This window comes from Scyliorhinus torazame, chromosome 7 (genome assembly GCF_047496885.1).
Source record: "Scyliorhinus torazame isolate Kashiwa2021f chromosome 7, sScyTor2.1, whole genome shotgun sequence".
NCBI classification, from domain to species: Eukaryota; Metazoa; Chordata; class Chondrichthyes; order Carcharhiniformes; family Scyliorhinidae; genus Scyliorhinus; species Scyliorhinus torazame.
The window spans coordinates 315161201-315178446 of NC_092713.1; positions in this window are offsets into that span (position 1 = coordinate 315161201).

The window sequence follows — 17246 nt, forward strand, 5'->3', positions numbered from 1 at the left end:
GCGCGGAGCAAAAGGGGCTCCCAGACCGAGAGGCTGGCCCGCCGATCGGTAGGCCCCGATCGCGGGCCAGGCCACAGCAGAGCCCCCTGCCCCCCACCCGCCCCGGATTGAACCCCCTTCCCCCCCACCAGGCCGCCCCCGAAAGGATGCACGTCGGGGTCCCGCCGGGTAAGACCACACGTGGACGCCGCCGGCTGGACCCAGATTTCTTTCACGGCCCATCCCAGGCGGAGAATTGCGGAGGGTGGCCGCGTATAGCGGCCCCCGACCGGTGCCGTGCCGACCGCGCTGGCGCCAACTCTCCACTCACCGGAGAATCGTCGGACTGGCATGGGGCGGCGTCGCGCGATTCTCCGTCCCGGCGTGGGCTGGGAACATTCCGCCCAGGACCTCCAGACATGCCTCAGCACTGTATTACAGCGTGTTACATGCTCTGAATATGGCAAGGTGCTGACATTTTCAAATGTCCCTTTAAATCCAAAGTGAAACTAAGTTGTTTTCTGGGAGAAGAAGTTAAATTGATTCCTGGCCATGCTATCATTAGACTTCTGATTAGTGTTCATGTCATCTAGGTTGCCAGGAAATGAGAGTTAACTCAAGCAAACATAATTAAGACAAGGAACCAAATGTTGGATTACAGCTGGAGCTGTGGGCAGAAAACGAAGGAACTCAGAACATAACTGCTCAGAAAAGAAATAGGGCGTCATTCTCCAACCCCCCAGAGGGTCGGAGAATGGCCGTTGGCCGCCGTGAATCCCGCCCCAGCCCCCGCCGAAGTCTCCGAAGGGAGAAACGTCGGCGGGGCGTTAATGGCGCCGCTGCCGCGGAGAATGTCACGGGTCTGCGCAAGGCAGCCGATTTTCGGCCTGCCGATATTCTCCCTTCCGGATGGGCCGAAGTCCCGTCGACGTGATGACTGTTCACGTCGACGTGAATCAAACCTCCTTTTCATCGGCGTGACCCGGTGCTCCAGGCTCACGCCGACCAGCGAGGAGGTGAGTGACGGCCTGGGGGGTTGACTCTGGGCAGGAAATGGCGTGGCCGCAGACTGATTGCGTGAGGAGAGGTGTGTCTCGGCTTGTGTGTGTGTGTGTGCGGCGGGGGGGGGGTGGTTAGAGTAGGCTGGGCTCCGGGGGAGTGCCGGGAGGGGGTCCGTGCCGGGGTGGAGGTTGGGGGTTGGGGGGGGTCCGTGCCGGGGTGGAGGTTGGGGGTTGGGGGGGGTCCGTGCTGGGGTGGAGGTTGGGGAGGGGGTCCGTGCTGGGGTGGAGGTTGGGGGTTGGGGGGGGTCCGTGCCGGGGTGGAGGTTGGGGGTTGGGGGGGGTCCGTGCTGGGGTGGAGGTTGGGGAGGGGGTCCGTGCTGGGGTGGAGGTTGGGGGTTGGGGGGGGTCCGTGCTGGGGTGGAGGTTGGGGAGGGGGTCCGTGCTGGGGTGGAGGTTGGGGGTTGGGGGGGGTCCGTGCCGGGGTGGAGGTTGGGGGTTGGGGGGGTCCGTGCTGGGGTGGAGGTTGGGGAGGGGGTCCGTGCTGGGGTGGAGGTTGGGGGTTGGGGGGGGTCCGTGCTGGGGTGGAGGTTGGGGGTTGGGGGGGGTCCGTGCTGGGGTGGAGGTTGGGGAAGGGGTCCGTGCTGGGGTGGAGGTTGGGGAGGGGGTCCGTGCTGGGGTGGAGGTTGGGGGTTGGGGGGGGTCCGTGCCGGGGTGGAGGTTGGGGGTTGGGGGGGGTCCGTGCCGGGGTGGAGGTTGGGGGTTGGGGGGGCTCCATGCTGCGGTGGAGGTTGGGGAGGGGGTCCGTGCTGGGGTGGAGGTTGGGGGTTGGGGGGGGTCCGTGCCGGGGTGGAGGTTGGGGGTTGGGGGTGGGTCCGTGCCGGGGTGGAGGTTGGGGGTTGGGGGGGGTCCGTGCTGGGGTGGAGGTTGGGGAAGGGGTCCGTGCTGGGGTGGAGGTTGGGGAGGGGGTCCGTGCTGGGGTGGAGGTTGGGGGTTGGGGGGGGTCCGTGCTGGGGTGGAGGTTGGGGAGGGGGTCCGTGCTGGGGTGGAGGTTGGGGGTTGGGGGGGGTCCGTGCTGGGGTGGAGGTTGGGGGTTGGGGGGGGTCCGTGCTGGGGTGGAGGTTGGTGAAGGGGTCCGTGCTGGGGTGGAGGTTGGGGAGGGGGTCCGTGCTGGGGTGGAGGTTGGGGGTTGGGGGGGTCTGTGCTGGGGTGGAGGTTGGGGAGGGGGTCCGTGCTGGGGTGGAGGTTGGGGGGGGTCCGTGCTGGGGTGGAGGTTGGGGGTTGGGGGTGGTCCATGCCGGGGTGGAGGTTGGGGGTTGGGGGGGGTCCGTGCTGCGGTGGAGGTTGGGGAGGGGGTCCGTGCTGGGGTGGAGGTTGGGGGTTGGGGGGGGGGTCCGTGCCGGGGTGGAGGTTGGGGGTTGGGGGGGGGGTCTGTGCCGGGGTGGAGGTTGGGGGTTGGGGGGGGTTCGTGCTGGGGTGGAGGTTGGGGAGGGGGTCCGTGCTGGGGTAGAGGTTGGGGGTTGGGGGGGTCCGTGCTGGGGTGGTGGTTGGGGAGGGGCTCCGTGCCGAGGAGGGTGATGGGTGGGCAAATGAGTTGGTCCACCTGGCCAGGTGCCAACCCCCAACATTTCGACCCATGCGGTCCATGCCACCTGGCTGGGGGGAGGAGGGGATATGGGCAATGATGACATGTCGTCGTTCCCCTCCCCCCCACCAGGCCGTCATGTTTTCAGATCATCCAGCGATGTTGGCCGCCGTGGTGGCAGCCGCTCATGTCTATGTTGCCCTGGATGAGGAGGAGGAGGAGGAAGAGGAGGAGGAGCGTGCCAGAGAGGCGGCGCAGGCTGCCGCAGAGGGGCAGGCGGCAGCCGCCCAGGCTGGAGGGACACCTGACCGACAGGACGAGGAGGGGGAGGAGGACGTCGCGGCCCCACGGCAACGGAGGCACCCGAGGGCGCCCCGTGTGTACCGGCCACGGCAGTCATACCAGGACCTCACGGACCGGGAATGCAGGAGGAGACTCCGGATGAGCCGGGAAACCGTGGCACACATCTGCCACCTGCTGGCACACCTATCACCGCGTGGCACTGGCGGGGGACACCCTCTCCCTGTGTCCGTCAAGGTTACGGTGGCCCTGAACTTTTATGCAACGGGGTCATTCCAGGCACCGAGTGGGGACCTGTCCGGCATATCGCAGACATCGGTGCACCGGTGCATCCGGGCAGTGACAGATGCCCTTTATGCCATGGCGCACCGCTACATCCGCTTCCCCGTGGACCGGGCCAGCCAAGATGCCCGGGCCGTGGGCTTCTCTGCCGTGGCCGGGTTCCCCATGGTCCAGGGCGCGATCGATGGGATGCACGTCGCCGTGCGGCCACCTGCAGATAACAGGGCCGTGTTCACTAATAGGAAGGGGACCTATTCGATGAACGTACAGGTGGTCTGCGACCACCGCATGATGATCCTGCACGTCTGCGCCCGTCACCCAGGCAGTGTACACGACTCATTCGTGTTGTCGTGGTCATCCATCCCCGGCATGTACGAGGGACGCCATCCCCGGCTGAGGGGCTGGTTGCTGGGCGACAGGGGCTACCCATTGCGATCGTGGCTGATGACGCCTATACGGAGGCCACGCAATGAGGCGGAGAACCGCTACAATGTTGCCCATGTAGAGACAAGGGGAGTGATCGAGAGGTGCTTTGGCGTGCTGAAGATGCGTTTCAGGTGCCTGGACCTCTCTGGGGGCGCCCTCCAGTATCGGTCAGATAGGGTCGGCTGCATCATTGTGGTGTGCTGCGTCCTGCACAACATAGCCCAGCAGAGGGGCGATGTGCCGCAGGCAGAGGACGGCGGAGTGGAGGAGCAGCAAGAAGAGGCCCAGTCCTCCCCAGATGAGGGGGATGGGGGCAATGGTCAGGGCAGATGGGGTAGACACAGGCGGGTGGCTGTCCACCGTTACCGGCTGGCCCAGCGGGCACGGGACAGACTGATAGACACCCGCTTCACTGATTAAATGGGCGTGGGAATCGGGTAGTATGGCCACAGACCGCACACCATGGCAACAGCCGACCACCCACACCCCCCACCCATCCACCCACCCAGCACCCTCACCCCCCTCCCCAACACCACCCACCCCACCCGCATGCACACCCCCCCCCACCCCCCCATTGCCGATCCACCGGCGGCACAACGGGCCGGGCTCACACAGTTGCGGGTGGACGCGTGTCTATTGCAGGCCATGGAGGATGATGACAACCCGCCCTGCGATGAGCTCCTGGCTCTACATCGTTGGACTATGTCTGACCCATGGCCACAGTACCACCATCCACCCGGACCATCCCTGCATGCGGCTGTGACACTGCAGCGCACGGTCCCGTCCTCTGCCCGGGGGATGTTGATGGCGGCCCAGGGGGAAGGGGGCAGACTCACCTGGGGCTGAGGTAAGACCACCCCTCACACACACACTTGCGCTCAACGTACATGACACACCCGCACACTTTGGACAGAGCACAAAGGCAGCTTCTGTAGGTGTAACATTGACTTTAATAACCAAAGGAGTTCATGCACGTGCCCTAGCCCCTAAAACTCATCTGTGCCCTGCACCCGTGCCAACTTACTCAGTGTCTAATTGTTTGGCCTTACGGGCCCTTTGACTACGTCTACGTGGTTCCCCAGATGGTACAGCAGAACTGGAGGTGGACTCCTGTGATTCCTGCCCTCTGACACTGGATCCCTTTGGCAGCCGTTTCCTGGGGCGTCCTGGCCTAGATGGGCCAGGCTGCGGCCCGGGCGACTGGGATGGCGAGCTGCCAGCCTGTCCTGCCCGTTGCCCACCCGATGCACCTGGGACGGGAGGAGGGGAGTCCGAGGTGTCGCGGTGCACCGGGACCTCCCCTACAGAGGGAGCCGGGACGGACAACACCACCTCCTCCTCCCTCGGGGTGCCCGATGGCCCCCAGGCCTCTACATGGGTGGGGGATGCGAACGGACTGGCCATCCGACGCCCCCCCGACATCTGGCGCTGCCAGTCCTGGAGGCCCGTGCTGGTATCGACAGGGGTCTGCAGGTTTGCAGCCATGGAGCCCAGGGTGTTGGCCAACCCTGTCTGTGACAGTGCGACGCCGGCTCGCACATGGCCACTGGCGCCGATGCCCTCAGCGATGGCCTGCTGAGACTGGGCCATGGCCTGCAGAGACTGGGCCATGGCCTGCTGAGACTGGGCCATGGCCTGCAGAGACTGGGCTATGGCGTTGAGCGCCTCTGCCATCTGGCGCTGGCACTGGCTCATGGCCTCCTGTGAGAGGGCAGCCATTTCCTGGGCCACAGACGCCGCCTGCACGGAAGGCCCCAGGCCTCGCAAACCGTTCCCCATGTCTGACACCGTCGCAACCATTGCCTCCACCGCGGACGCCACCCGTGCGGTGTCAGCCTGGGTGGCACGCATGACCGGGACCACTCCCAGCTCCTGGACGCGGGTGGACTCCTCCACCTGCGACCGCAGCCGCCGCAAGCCGCCCGTCACCCTCTTCGCTCGTCTCCGGGTCGGTGGTTGCATCGGATCTATGTGTGGGTGTGGTAACTGCAGGAACCCGGGATCCATCTGGGCGGCAGATGTTCGCTTGGCCTGGGCTGCCCTCCGACCGCCCGGTCCCTCTGCTGCTCCTACCTCCACCTGCTGTACCGGGACGGCTGTGTTGTGCGCACCAGTGAGTGTACCAGACGCCTCATCACTAAAGTGCCCAACCGTGGTGAGTGTTTCTGCGATGGTGGATGGTGTTGGTGACAGCAGTGGCGTTGTGTCGTGCTCTTCGTCTCACTCTGACTCCATGGCACTTTGGGGTGGGGGTTCGTCTCCACCCATCCACTCTGAGTCACTGTCCGGTATTTTGTCTTCCCGGGTAGGGGTGTCCTGGGTAGTGCTGTCCCGGGTAGGGGTGTGCTGGGTAGTGGTGTCCTGGGTAGTGGTGTCCTGGGTAGTGGTGTCCTGGCTCGGATGTGACGGGGGCCTGTGGCTGCCCCCCTCATCGCTGGGTGGTCGCTCCCGCACGTGACGGGGGTGTCGTCTCCCTGTTGCTCCAGGTCTCTCCGTCTCCGTGGTGTGCGAGGGGCATCCTGCGGGCGTCGCATGCTGGAGGGTCCGGGTCTCTCCGTCTCCCGTAGTCTCCGAGGGGCATCCTGCGGGCGTCGCATGCTGGAGGGTCCGGGTCTCTCCGTCTCCCGTGGTCTCCGAGGGGTATCCTGCGGGCGTCGCATGCTGGAGGGTCCGGGTCTCTCCGTCTCCCGTGGTGTGCGAGGGGCATCCTGCGGGCGTCGCGTGCTGGAGGGTGCGGGTCTCTCCGTCTCCTGTGGTCTCTGAGGGGCATCCTGCGGGCGGTGTGCATCTGCGGGGATGGGTGCCTGGCCGTTTGGTCCTGCGATACACAATGAAGCATGCATGGTTAGACATCAGGCAGTGATCAGGTGATACGGAGGAGGGGGATATAGGGGAGGGGGGATATGGGGACGGGCTGTCGGTGGCTCACTTGCTGGTGGGCCCCCGACCTCTGCATCTGCAACCTCCCGGTCCTCAGTTCCGCCAGCCATTTCCAGGGCCCTTTCCTCGTGTACGGTCAGTGGCCTCTCATCAGCGGGCCCTCCTCCAGTCCTCACATGCTCCCTATTGTTGTGTGCGCGCTTCTCCTGTGGGGGGGGGGCAGTGGTGGCAGGGGTAAAAGGCAACAGTGTTAGGCAGGTATATGAATGCACGCCATCGGTTGCGCGTGCATTGCAGAGGTTAAGGTTAGGGCTGGATTCACTTGGGGATATGGGGGATATGGGGGAGGGGGGATATGGGGGAGGGGGGAATATGGGGGATATGGGGGAGGGGGGATATGGGGGATATGGGGGAGGGGGGATATGGGGGAGGGGGGATATGGGGGAGGGGGGATATGGGGGATATGGGGGATATGGGGAGGGGGGATATGGGGGATATGGGGGAAGGGGATACGGGGGAGTGGGGATATGGGGGATATGGGGAGGGGGGATATGGGGGATATGGAGGAGGGGGGATATGGGAGATATGGGGAAAGGGGATATGGGGGAGGGGGGATATGGGGGAGGGGGGATATGGGGGAGGGGGGATATGGGGGATATGGGGGAGGGGGATATGGGGGAGGGGGGATATGGGGGATATGGGGGAGGGGGGATATGGGGGAGGGGGGATTATGGGGGATATGGGGGACATGGGGGAGGGGGGATATGGGGGATATGGGGAGGGGGGATATGGGGGATATGGGGAGGGGGGATATGGGGGAGGGGGGATATGGGGGATATGTGGGTGGGGGGATATGGGGGAGACGCACCCTGCCTGCTCTGACGAGGTCGTTCACCTTCTTGTGGCACTGGGTGCCTGTCCGTGGTGTTAGGGCCACAGCGGTGACGGCCTCTGCCACTTCCCTCCACAGACGCCGGCTGTGGCGTGGGGCAACTCTGCGGCCGTGCCCGGGATACAGGGCGTCCCTCCTCTGCTCCACCGCGTCCAGGAGCGCCTCCACATCGCGTGACTCGAACCTCGCGACTGAGCGACGGCCAGCCATCCAGTCGGGTGTTGCGGTCGGGTGTTCCGGTCGGGTGGGGGGGAGCTGCGCGGCCTTATGAGCCGTCACGCCGTGCAGCACTGCGCAAGCGCGGATCCCGTTACGTCGCTGCTAGCCCATTTCGGGCCGGAGACTATCGTCCCATTTTTATGGCATGACGCAAGTGGGATTTGCGCCGTTTTTTGCGCCGATCGGCGGACTTTCCGCCGATATCGGAGAATTTCGCCCATAGGCTCTCTCCCAGGAACAGGTATTTTCTATTCAATGGAAAAGCAGACAGGGAGAAATAGCAATCCCTCTGTGGCAAAGGCAGTTTCACCGGAGCTAACTAGATAGTTAATGGGAGATTGGATTTACAGGTCTCTGGTAATTTGTGCTGTCAGGGCTGAGGTTACTGGAGGGAGAGGGTGTTTGTTGAAATGTGTCTTGCTGGTGATAATTGCACCTGGCAAACGCGGACAGAAAGGAACCTTTAGCAAAGGCCCCTGGAAGATTTGACTCGGCATATTGAGGAATGGTTGAAGAAACTGGAAGAAACTTTGTGATTGCCCCTTGATGTTGACATGTGCGCCAGAAGCGCGATGTCGAGTGTGTCATAATATCCACTCATGTATAGAATGAGATGCAGACAGGCAGTGATTGACACACAGGATAACCAATGAACACACACGACACATAACAACCAATCACCAGACAGGACACCCCCACTATAAAGCACACAGGGCATTAAGACTCTCGCTCTCTCCACAGGACACAGCTACTGAGATAGTTAGAGTGCACAAGCCAGTGAGCACTATCACCATGAGGCCGAGAGTTAGTCTGGTCAAGCCAGTAGGAGGTTATCAGTGAGATCAATAGAGTGTCAACTCACAGCAGACTATGTACAGCAATCAGGAAGTTCAATAAAACAGTGTTGGACCATCTCCTGTGTCAGACGCCTGTTTCTAGTTTCACTGCATCCAGTTGCAGATAACGTTGAACCAATTTACTTAACACATCAGAGTGGAAGTATTTTGTGAGACCCATCTTTATTGAGTCGACTATTTGAAGTGAAATTCACCTTTCTGGTTGAAGTATCACTTTGCCTGTTAGTTAATGTTCAGATTATGTTCATTTGGCTGAATGGTTACAGTAAAACTTTGTTAAAAAATGAAATCTTGTCCATTGGTTTCTTTCTGTTGGCATTGTTTGGGGTTCCTTTAGTTGTAAAGAGTTCTTGGCCTCTGCAGGAATGGTAATGAGGGTCAGCCTGGACTTTTGTTCTTCAAATCCCAGAGTGCGGCTTGAATGCACAACCTTCTGTCTCGGAAGCGACCAACTGAGTCACAGTAGAAAATGCGAGACAGGGGAAGATGAGCTGGCTACCTCGGATTTCCCACATGATCAAGTTGTTATTAAGCAGCTTGACCTGCAATGCTTCCATCCTTCACCAGGCATGTAATCTCCTCCGAGGGGCAGAAAAGCAAAGGATAAAAATAATATCATTTGAGCTTAAGGGAAAAAAAAATCTGGTGATTTCCCAATTGTTGAAGGCGGCAGGACAAGTTGATAAGTCGGTGAAGAAATCATATTGACTACAGGGAAATTGTAAACAGGGGCATTGTAAACAGGGGCATTGTAAACAGGGGCATTGTAAACAGGGGCATTGTAAACAGGGGCATTGAAACAATAAGCAGAAGGTCACCCAAACCATTTCCAATTAGTGCTCAATTAATCATTATTTTAGATGCAAGTGTTCTAGATGTTCCTCGAATTCAAAGACCCATCTCACTCAGCCTGTTGGGATTATCAAAATATTTTACACTACTTAACATTGCAACAATGTGAATGGTCCAAACAATGTGAGTGGCCCAATCACCAATCTTCCAATCTCCGGATTAATCAGAGACTGCACCGAAATGTGTATGGGAACCTGATGCACTGACCTCCTTTGGAATTGCCTGGGACGTCTGCACTCCCGATGGACAATTCCCCTGCTCCCTGGGACCTTCTTCGTGAATGTTTCCAACACTACATTAGAGTGGGGACTTTGGACAGTTCCAGCATACTTAGCGGGGTAGCTTCCCAGGAAATAATAGTCAGGGAAAAGCTAGTAGAACTCCTGGGGAATGACAGGAAAAATTAATCAATGACAGAAAATAAAATAAACTGAAAGAAATAAAAAGGGAGTGAAGGTGGAGGAGAGAGTTCATAATTTGAAGTTGTTGAACTGAATTCAATGTTAAGTCCAAAAGACTGTAACATGCCCTACCACCCGACTACAACCAACCTGATCCAAATACCCCTGACCCACCTCGCACACCTGCCATCCCAATAACCTGCCACCCAAACACTCTGCCACATGTCACCCTACTCACTTTCCATTGTACCCACCTGCCCCCTCTGCACTTACCCACCAAACTCACCAACATTCAGAACAATAATCTTTATTGCCACAAGTAGGCTTACATTAACACTGCAATGAAGTTACTGTAAAAAGCCCCTAGTCGCCACATTCCGGCACCTGTTCGGGTACACGGAGGGAGAATTCAGAATGTCCAATTCACCAAATAGCACGTCTTTCGGGACTTGTGGGAGGAAACCGGAGCACCCGGAGGAAACCCAAGCAGATACAGGGAGAACATGCAGACTCCGCACAGACAGTGACCCAAGTGGCAATCGAACCTGGGATCCTGGCGCTGTGAAGCAACAGTGCTAACCACTGTGCTACCGTGCTGCCCACACCAAACATTTAAACTTACCTTGCTGCAGATCATGCCACAAAAAGGGGGTGAGTCCAATTCTGCTGACCATCCACGCCACAGTGGAGTTCTGGTATGGAAGCTAAGCTGTGCATTCGTGAAGAGGGTGGACAAGGAAGGCCTGTCTAGAAATAAGGAGCAGCGTCGGGGCAGGCACGAGGAGCAGAATGACAATTCGGCGATTGCCGGCTTTAGGAATGTCCAGGTCATAAAGTCGGAGGCAGACACATAAACCAATCAATTTAATATTGAGTTCAGTGAGAATCCTGCAAGTAATGTCCTGGCAGAAGGAGATTTTACAATTTCAGTGCCGGTCTTAAGTTTCCGTGGGATCCCTACAATACTGAATGCGAGCTCTCGAAGCAATTTACACATTGATGGGTTTCCCACTGACGCAGGGACCTGTTCACCCATTGTGGGTGAGCGGTGATGCGGGATGAGGTTTTGACGCTGAATTCAACAGCAAATAACAAACGCCCAACTGCGATTCGTTAGGTGCGTTTTACGAATATTGCTGGAATTAAAGGGATCAGGGGTTACGGGGAGAAGGCAGGAGGACGGGGATGAGAAACATATCAGCCTTGTTTGAATGCAGACTCGATGGGCCGAATGGCCTAATTCTGCTCCTATGTCTTAAGGACGATTGGTTTTATGGAATTAACCTGTTCAAGTTCAGTCGTATCCCAGTAGCTTACACAAAAGTCGCAAATGTGGGTCTTTTTACTCAGCTGAATAATACAACAATTTTCCGCAACGCAAGTGCTAAAAGGAAAACCCACAGCTCAGTGTTGAATGCTCGGCTGCAGCTTAAAGCCCTCCACTTGCATTGTTATTCGATTTAGATTTAATCAATCAATCCAACTTAGATTTTCTGTTTGAAGCCCGTGGAAACATCAAATCAGTTATTTTTTATTTATCTTGAAGGATGACTCACACCTTAAATCAAACAAATGTGCCTGGCACTGGGTAGGATTAATGGATGGTTAAATCCATCAAATAGTAAAAGATTATCGAAAAGATTGTTAAATAAGTATTTTCTGCACTTTTGCAGCAGAGAGTTGGGTTGGAGATTTACCATTCAGATCTTAAAATGTCAATCTCACGTCAGAACCATTATCCACCCCATATTGTGCGAACGGTTACACAGACCCAAAACAAACGCAACTGCTGCACGACACTGCATAAAAGGAGCTCGACAGCGAGATTCATCGACCAATATGATTCAAAAGGCATTTTGCACAACAACCTATGCCATCAGAAAGTTAAGTGTTGAAAATTATAGGAATCGGATGTTTCTTAAGTGTTTCAGTAGTCGCTGACAACTTTCTAGGAGCGCATCCACCATTGAGGTACGGTTATGCTACAGGTTATACTTAACCTGTCACTGACAAAGTCATTATTGAGCCATTACTCTGAAATAGAGATATAAAATATACAGTGGCCTGAAGTTTCCCCGAAGAGAGGAAAATTTCTCCCCAGTGGCCTGGTCAATCATTATCTCTCAATCAACATTGCAAAAATAAATATTATTCAGGACACAGCCCTCGGGAAGTCAGCATTAACCGCACGACTGGTCAGAGCTCCGATTGAATTACCCACCATGATAAGTTTCCATTGATTGCAACTATTTGCAGGCCTTCAAAGAACTTTATCAAAGTTCCGCTTCTGTATCGGAGCCAAGGACACCTTTTAGAAACTGTTGAATGTCATTTTCTTTTCATTTGAATTTTCAGGGGATTCCAGAACCAGGGGTCACAGTCTAAGGATGCAGGCTAAACTATTTAGGACTGAGGTGGGGAGAAATACCTTCGCCCAGGGAGAGTGGTGAGCCTGTGGAATTCACTACCACAGAAAGCAGTTGAGGCCAAGAAAAAAGAGTTAGATTATAGCTCCTGGGGCTCAATGGATCAAAGGATATTGGAGTGGGGGGGGGGGGGTTGGGGGCGGGACCTTGGTTCAAGGTGGTGGATAAGACAATCTGAATTAAAATGCTTAGTTTTTCAAATGAGAAACATATTCCCGGCTGAATTACTGAAATTGTGTCAACTTACCATTCTTAAATATATCAAGGAATAATTTTAATGCAAAACAATTGTGTTGGTTCATGGCACATTTTGAATTTTTCCCATTTGTAGACAATTTTGAGTAGAGACTTGAGAAAAAATAACATTTCTCAAAACGAAGGCAAATTTGAGGCAATTTGTGCCTGAATAGCTCCCAAAGAGGAAACTTCTAACCATAATCTCAGGTGGACCATGCTCGACTCTGGAATGGAGAGGGCAGTTCTTCAGGCGTTCCTGAGCAATATTTATCCTTCAACCAACAACTCGAAAGCAGATGACTCGGTCATTTCTTTCATTGCCAATTGTGGGAGCTTGCTGTGCCCAAAATAGTTGCCTTGTTTTTTTATTAAAATAGTGCCTGCTCTTCCAAAGTACTTGTGGGGTTGTGTTAAAAAATAATTTATTTATTTCTCTGAGTAGCTCAGCTATTGTAGCTGCCCCTGCTGCCAATACGTTCTCAGTATTATTTCCTGTTGTTCATTGGTGATGAAGTCAGGTTGTAGATAATGACGGACGTTCTTCCAAATGGAGCTGATTTGAGTCTCAGTTCAGGCACGACTGTTAATGATAACAACTGGATCCCAAGCCAGATGGTGAAGTATGAAGCTAGTTAAAAATCCTTTTGTTGACAGTTGGGTTACTTACAGAATGCAACATGACATGTGTCTACCTCCTATCTAGCAGTCTCTCTTTATAAGTGCTCTTGGTACTTAATCAACCCTTGCCTTTGACCTATGTATCTCAACAATATAACTATCATACCATTAACAAATTATACCAGCAGCAGCGGAAAATCAGATCATCATTTTTACGTATTTGTCTGTTCTTGTCATCCACAATACGTTCTAACCTCTAACGTCCAAATGACCAGTCAGTATAGCAGAATTCCTTCATTCGTGTTATCGTGACAAAATATCATCTCAAGATATGATGTAAAATGTACAATGAACCACAGAACACAGTGGAGGTGATTCCTTCCTGTGCCAATGCTCCCCCCCCAAAATCAATCAATCAAATCCATGTCCCCTGCTACCTCCTCAGAGCCCTGTATGACTCCGTCTTATTGTTGTAAACTCGCTCATTACTCTCCAGAGAAGGAAACCTGCCATCTTTACCAGGCCTGTGTGATGTTATGGGACAAGTTCAGAATACAAAGGGTTAATGTCATATCATAATTAACCACTAGATGGAGCTAGATGCAGAACTTTACAAAGCACTGACTCACCGACTTCTGGGAGAGAGCTGGAGAGGACAGCGCAGGAGTAGTGAGAGAGATCAGGGTATAGCTATAGAGTGTAGAGACTAGTGTTAGTTGAGTATAGATTGTATATTACTAATCTTTATTCTTACAAATAGGCTGACATTAACATTGCAATGAAGGGGGCAGCACGGTGGGGCAGTGGTTAGCACTGTTGCCCCACGGCACCGAGGTCCCAGGTTCGATCCCGGCTCTGGGTCACTGTCCGTGTGGAGTTTGCACATTCACCCCGTGTTTGCGTGAGTTTCGCCCTCACAGCCCAAAAGATGTGCAGGTTAGGTGGATTGGCCACGCTAAATTGCCCCTTAATTGGAAAAAATGAATTGGGTACTCTAAATTTAAAAAAAACCCACTGCAATGAAGTTACTGTGAAAAGTCCCGATAGGAGTAAGTGGTCGAGCTTAAATAAGTAGGGCGGGATTCTCCCAACGGGAGTCTAAGTGCCGACGCCGGAATAAAAACCGGAATGTTTTACTCCGGCGTTGGCACCTGTTCCCGGACCCCTATTCTGGGGCCTCCGTGGGGCTGGCAGCGGCGTGGCTCGGTTTGAGGGGGCGGGGCCTTGGCGCGGTGTCGGAGACCCAGTAAAAGACGTGGCGCCTTGGGTCCCGCGCATGCGCCATGGCCGTCCTCCCCCAGGCCGCCCCGCACAACAATGGCGCAGGGCTATAACATTGCCGGCGGAGGAAAGGAGGCCCACCGACAGAGAGGCTGGCCTGCCGATTGGTGGGCCCCGATCGCAGGCCAGACCCCTTCGGAGGGCCCCCCCCCGGTGTAGGAGCCCCCCCTCCCCTCCAGCAGGCCGCTTCCGAGCGTTCCCGCAGAGTTCCTGCCAGCAGCGACCAGGGGTGAACGGCGCCGGCGGGACTCTGTCGTATCGGAGCGGCCGCTCGGCCTGTCCGGGCCGGAGAATCTAGTGGCCGATTCCAGCGGCTGGCGGCGCACCAAACGCGCAGGCGCAAATGGCGCCAATTCTCCGCACCTCGGAGAATCGCATGCCAGCGCCGTGGTGCGGTTGCTCCGATTCTCCCGCCCGGCGCGTGGCTCGGAGTATCGCCCCCGTAGTGTAAATAAATGTTAGCTTTGTTCATGAACTTAGCTTCTGTGGTCTTTGTGAACACTACGATATCCACCCTGAGAACAGAATTACAGAGAACACGACAGCCTGGTTTATATCCGAGTCTAGCCTCACATCAACACCGGTTGACTCATATATTTTCTAAAGGTCCACCACCATTTTCTTGAAGGCCAGTGCCAATGGGGGAGTAAATGTCAACCTTGCCAATCTAACAGGTGGACAGTAAACTTGTCGGCAACAAGCAACACTTAACTCGTAGTTTGGGACCCAAGCTGTGGAAACCTAATGTACAATTGAAAGAACAGCAAGAAAAATGTGTGGACTCCAGAAACTAAACATGAGATAATAAACGTGTATTTTCATAACTGGTGAAAAAAACACAATCACGAATGCAGCACAATTAATTGGCATGTCGAATGTAAGTGATAGTTTTCTTTGTCAGCTATGAATTATAGAGCTAATCCAATAATGCAATCCTGTCTCTTTAGCAACGAACAGTGGATTGCCAGCCCCATTAGTTTCAGAAAATAATGAGCTGTCTGCAGGGTGTTTACCAGAAAGACCCATTACTATCTTTAGTAATTAACTATTTGTCTAATCATTTCAGATTACCCTCCAGCTTTTTCACAGCACTCGCGCCCATAGTGTTGGCCTAGCTATCCCACAATAATTTATGGCCTGCCTTCCATCTGCCGGAATGGAAGATCTGGAGGAAAGCTTTGTTCCCATTTCCTGATTAGCACGCGATCGACAAAAAATCTTTCATATCTTAAACCCTGTGGCCTAACCAAGGCGACCTTCCTCCCAACTGTGCAATCCAGCACAATTCCAAAAATGGAATGGGATTGCAGGAAAGACTTCTCTTTTTCCTACGAAACTCATCTCCAAACTCCGTGGCCTTGGCCTCGGCTCCTCCCTCTGCGACTGGATCCTGAACTTTCTAACCCGCAGGCCACAATCAGTAAGGATAGGCAACAACACCTCCTCCACGATCATCCTCAACACCGGTGCCCCATAAGGCTCTGTCCTCAGCCCCCTACTAGACTCCTTATACACCTATGACTGTGTGGCCAAATTCCCCTCCAACTCGATTTTCAAATTTGCTGATGACACCACATTAGTGGGTCGGATTTCAAACAATGACGAGTCAGAGTACAGGAATGAGATAGAGAATCTGGTGAACTGGTGCAACGACAATAATCTCTCCCTCAATGTCAACAAAACGAAGGAGATTGTCATCGACTTCAGGAAGCGTAGTGGAGAATATGTCCCTGTCTACATCAATGGGAACGAAGTAGAAAGGGTCGAGAGCTTCAAGTTTTTAGGTGTCCACATCACCAACAACATATCCCGGTCCCCCCATGCTGACACTATAGTTAAAGCCCACCAATGACTCTACTTTCTCAGAAGACTAAGGAAATTTGGCATGTCACCTACAACTCTCACCAACTTCTACAGGTGCACCATAGAAAGCATTCTTTCAGGTTGTATCACAGCTTGGTATGGAGCCTGCTCTGCCCAAGACCGCAGGAATCTTCAAACGGCCGTGAATGTAGCCCAATCCATCACGTAAACCAGCCTCCCATTCATTGACTCTGTCTACAATTCCCGCTGCCTCGGAAAGGCAACCAGCATAATTAAGGACCCCACGCTCCCCGGACATACTCTCTTCCACCTTCCGTCAGGAAAAAGATACAAAGGTTTGAGGTCACGTACCAAGAACAGCTTCTTCCCTACCGCCATCAGACTTTTGAATGGACCTACCTCGTATTAAGTTGATCTTTTCTCTACACCTTGCTATAACTGTAACATTATATTCTGCAGTCTCTTCTTCCTTCCCTCTGTACGGTGTGCATTGTTTGTATAGCATGCAAGAAACAATACTTTTCACTGTATACTAATACATGTGACAATAAATCAAATCACATCAAATCTTTTACAAGTCAGCTGGGAATATTGCACACATTACACATTGCACGATTCTGGTGTGTGGACCACGGGCATGATTCTCCATCCCGCCAGCCCAGTTTTCCGGCACAGTGCGACCCCTCCGGCAGCGGGACTCTCCGTTCCCGCAGACGGCCAATGGGGTTCCCCATTGTGGCCACCCCGCGCCATCGGGAAGCTCATGGGCGTGGGAAGCAGAGGAGAATCCCGCAGCGCATTTTTGTTCCGTGAGGTGTTGTGATGTGAAACGCACCATCTGAAAGGCAACAACATCTCCCCAGGAATTTACAGGTAGATTTCAAATTAATGCGTTTTGAGAGCTATGTGGGAAGTGCTGGGGAACGGGACTCATTACACAATTCTTCCAATGGGTCAGTAGAGGACGATAGAGCGAGTAGCCTTTCTGTGCATTCGAAGATCGAACCAGGGGCCTAGCCCACTCGGGCCCTCGGCCCCTCGAGCCTGCTCCACCATTCAAAAAAGTCATGGCTGACCTGATTGAAAACTCAACTCCACATTGCTGTCTACCCATAGTATCATAGAACACCCACACTGCATAGGCGAGACTATATCAAGAGAATTATGTACAGTATTGGTCTCCTTATTT